Source organism: Melitaea cinxia, chromosome 12 (assembly GCF_905220565.1).
Source record: "Melitaea cinxia chromosome 12, ilMelCinx1.1, whole genome shotgun sequence".
Classification (NCBI taxonomy): domain Eukaryota; kingdom Metazoa; phylum Arthropoda; class Insecta; order Lepidoptera; family Nymphalidae; genus Melitaea; species Melitaea cinxia.
Genome location: NC_059405.1, coordinates 11443779 through 11448818, shown reverse-complemented (window position 1 = coordinate 11448818; position 5040 = coordinate 11443779).

Below are 5040 nucleotides of genomic sequence, written 5' to 3'. Positions count from 1 at the left end.
CAATACACTAAAAACCATATTTAATCTATAAAATGAAAATATATATAGAATCGAACAGATGGTATTTAGAACTATAGAAGTATGTAGCTTAAATATTTCTTGAAAACAATATAAAAAACAAACGTTATTGCTTTCGCTTGACTTAATCGATTGCGCACTTTTAATTGACATTCTCGCCTTCATTAACGAGAGGTGGAAAAAAGATAAACATCACTGTTCAAGTGGCATAATGAACGCCATTAATTTGGCTGCTTTTTCTAAACCATCCATTCACCGAAACTTCTTAGCAATGCACATCATGATTACAAGTAATCGTTATATTATTGGTAAAAATATATTTGGATAACATTGTAAAGACTCTTTCGATTTAAATAATGTTGATGTAATGACGCGTGTGGTCCGTTGTAGTAACAAATCGTACGTGTTCGCAAATCAATTTGTTTTGCGTCAGCGAAATGATGAATCGAGCGCACGCGGCGCAACCCTTCACCATCGAGGGATTTGGGGCGTGAAGGGTAAATGAATAAATTAATAAAGGTTCCAAAATACTGCAGCTGTGTGCTTGCATCTGTAATGTGATTCTATATTGGTATTCCGCATTTGCAATTCAAGAGCAAATATTTTCTCGAACTTCTGTTAACAAGGAGTTGATATTGTAGTTGTAGTTTTTGTAACAAATACGTAGAACGTTTAAAAAAAGTAACTATACTTAAATAAACAAGAAAGTGTGTTTTCCATTTATAATTTGGTTTAAATATTCAATACAGTCGTCTTCGCACTGGCGGTAATATTTCAGGTAACCAAAGTCTCTACAAGAACAAGTAATACTACAAATAAATAAAAAGCGCAGTTGTTTTGGCGTAAGAGCCGCGAAGCGGGTAGTAAATAATAAAGCGAACGATCGTCTTATCAGAGATCTGTTTAAATGGTTGTCGTAGGCCAGGATATCGGATTTCTGTTTATTGCTGCAGACGGTAGCTAAGCTTGCCGGACGAGTGAGATGTTCGCGAGATCGTCTGATAACTGATCGTTTAGCTGTTGAATCGATGCGATGTTTGTCCGCAACGTGTTTTCGGGTTTCCTTAACATATTCAGTGCGAGGCGAATGTACTACTACTGGGTAATACTGTGAAATGTAGATGTAAAAGGTAATTTTGTTTCATTGTTAAATTCGTTTGGTTCTATTGATTTATTAGGAAATAGTTACTGGTGAAAGGAATAAGCTCCAACCCTTCCTCTATACTATATGCAGTTTGACCTTTATAAGGTATTTCAAATCGGTTAATTTCAGAAAAATTTCGAAGTTAAAACGTGTACCCGTTATAAAATTAAAACATCTATAAATCTATAAATGTCATAATTTTTAGTAATATTTCGTTAGAAGATAACTTGAGTTTTTAACGTTTGAATGATATTTATCATAATTTACATCAATACTAGCTGTGTATGCGATGATCGAGTCACATATCACGCGGAACAGACTTGCTGTCTAGTATGAAGTTAATAATCGTAAAGTTTTAAAATAATGTTTCGATATTGAATGCTTATAACTTGTCCGTATTTATGAAATTTCTGCGAGCGACTTTTACCTTATGTTTTTAAAATATTCTGTAGTGTAGTATATCTAAATGTCTCTTAGAGTGTGGGAAATATTTATATTACTGTGAAACATAATCATGGAATGGTTTTAGTAAAGTTGATAGAATTTTCATCAGTGAATCCCTAAAGAAAAACTAAAAAAAACATTTGTTAATTTGAGACAAATACATTTTTGGATTTTGATGAAGGAACTCCGTGATTGCAATATGAAAAAACAACAAAAAAAAATTCGTTTATTAAACTGACGGCGTCGCATAGCGGTCTGCACTGTTCAGTGGCTAAAATCTGAATCCCGATTGATTTCAGCATAATAAGTGTGGCAAACTTCATTGCATACACATTGTTAAGTATTTCAATCAAACAACGCGAATCAAAATTAGATGCTTTAAATAAAGGTAATAATTTTGATATTGAAATATATATAAATATAAATATATCGAACTTAAATACTACTAGCCCGTTGGCGCAGTTTGTAGTGACCCTGCTTTCTGCTCCGGGGGTTGTGGGTTCGATTCCCACCCCGAGTCTGGGTGTAATGTATATATTTATTTATATATTTATATATGTATTATTTATAAGTATGTTTATCAAAAAAAATGTAGCTATACCAGTCGGCTGTTACCTATAACACAAGCATTAAGTTGCTTACTTTAGGGACAGACGACCGTGTGTGTATTGTGTAGATATTTATTATTATTTATTTATTTAAATATAAACTTAAGTTTGATTTATGATTTTTTTATTTTCCCTTTTTTGGTGTTTTTATTCAATGCTAAATGTAACGTATGTAATGTAATTTTTTGTTACGTGAACGTGAATGTGAAATTGTAATCGTAATCTCGAGAACTATAAATGTTATTGTGTCACATCATCATATTTTATACTTAGATACTACTACCACAATGTTACTATTATTATGTAACATTTTATTGAATATTTGAAATTATATAAGGAAATACAATATTATAACTTTAAAGGTGTATAGACTATAGTGATCTCCTACAGACAACCTCCGAAAATAGAGAAACTTTTGTTAATTTAAACAATAATATATAGTACTAAAGAAATTAAATTCAAATAACTCAATATGTAATATGAATAAAATATAAAAGCGCTGGATGTCCAAAGTTCGATGATGTGTCCACAACTCCACGGTATCGCGACAGCAACATAGCTGGTTCCTGCGACCGGCGCAACATCCTGCCGTTTCCTACGGATCCTTGTTCTCGAACTAGGTTACCACAGTTGATACTAACTACATTTTGTAGCTTTTGTAACTATGTCAGCCACTATATATTGTTTTAAATACACCCTATCTATTTTTAATTTTGCTTAAAATAATATTTATTGTTCTAACGTATGGCGAACTTAGTTTATGCAAGATTTAATGAAGTCTTCAGTAGGTTAATCGATTAAAGATATGTATCATTTATTAAATTTTATTAATGTTATCTAACATATAATATTACACAGCGTTAACGTCTAAAACCTTTCCCAAGATTTAATATAAATATATGTATATTTGTATGTATGGCATTACGGTAATATACTGCATAAATCGTTAAAAAATTCTTATTCTATACATATAACATCTTTCATCTTAGACACAAATCTCTATGTGTTATATATATTTAATGTACTACTTTGTTCCCATAGCTGGTAGATAAAATATTTTAATTTAATGTTATAATGATATTAAAATTACATTGTACCTATTTGCTATTTGTACAAATATTATATAAATGTTCCAGCTATTGTTACATTGTTGACTGCTGACGCAAGTAATATCAATAGATGTACCAAGAATAACCAAAACGTTTTTCCTAATTTTATTACAGTCTCTACAAGAATAACAAGGAAATAAATAAATTAAGTTACAATAATTTCAATGATTCAGATTTTCGTAGTATGCAACGGAATTCTATCAATTTATCAATTGAATTGTTCGCATTTCGTGTAATTATTTATTGATTTAAAATGTCCTTGTACACGAATAGTATTATTATGATAGAAAATTATCCTTGTTTTTATTGATGTTGCGTTTACTATGTTCTAATTATACATACAGGTATGTATAATTAGAACTACTAAAGCGATATATTTTAATACATTTCATTTTTTGTTGTTATTTTTTTAAATTTATCATAACACGAGAATAATAAAAATAATCAGTTTGATAATAATTCAAATAAATATAGTACAAATTGACTACTCTATCATTAACACATCGTATTTCTTTTACTGTATATTAAATAGTAACAAAAAGGTCTCAGTACAATTACAATAATTTAACAAAAAGTATTCATTTCCATTCGGTCTTTATTAAGTTTATTTTTAATACTGACAATGCACTTCCTTTTGAAAAAGTAAATGATCTACATAACAATGTGCTTATTTAATTTCACACCAAAACAATGGTGCGTTCATGCAAAAATCCCTGCGTTAACAATATGCATTTATTGCTACGTAAGCAACCCCTTACGTAGTATCGATTCGTATTCAGATTGCAGTAAGCATATAATTCTACTTTAATTCGTTTAGATTATTAACCCTAGAGTGCTCGTGCTATGTCCATTTTGCCGCCCGTGGCAAAAAAATCGTGCTATTTTTTACACTGTGCATTTGTCAAGGTCAAGCGTGCCAGTAGCTGCCTCTTCGTATCACATCTTATTATTATTAAAATTAAAAAAAGGTTAGTGCACGTGTGACTGCAGGAGGGAACGATTGTTGTTAGTGTGTCGCGTTTGGCAGTTGCTCACCACGCGACTACTCATGTAAGTAATATTCGTTTAGTATATTAGTTTTTATTGCTTGAAACGTCTTTTTTATGTTTACATATCGTAATAACATTGAGTTATATTTGTTTTACATGACTTTTAGGTAAGCAATTCACGGTTTATAAAGAGTTAAGACAAAGGGTGAAAAATATCTGCGTGGTTGAAAGAGAACTCTGATTTTGAAAAAGCTGCTGAGCACAATTGATTGAAAGGGGCAACTAAAAGTACTAGAAAAAGTGAACATAGTGATCATAATATTCATATAGAACAATGAGCAGTAGAAATTAACTAGGCAGTGCCAAAAACGTCTCGAATCGACGTCGTAAAGTGAAAGGCCATAGCCATTCCAGAGTTCATCCCGATGTAACCGCGGACAAGGCAGTATCAAAAAATGCTATTGTTGATTCAACATCATTTTATACCAGCAATTTGGATTTGTATGTTAGTAAACAATTAGAAGAAGAGTTTAGCGTTTAGTCCAAGTGCATCGATGAAAAGATTATTGGAAAGTATTTTGAATACTGCCCCAAATATATAATGTATTTTACATCAATTCGTCTAGCTGATGATCACGTTACTAATCACCGAAACTCGAAATACTATAGAAACTATCGAAGAACTATAGAAACTAGAAATATACCATTAGGCAGAAAAAGTATATGCG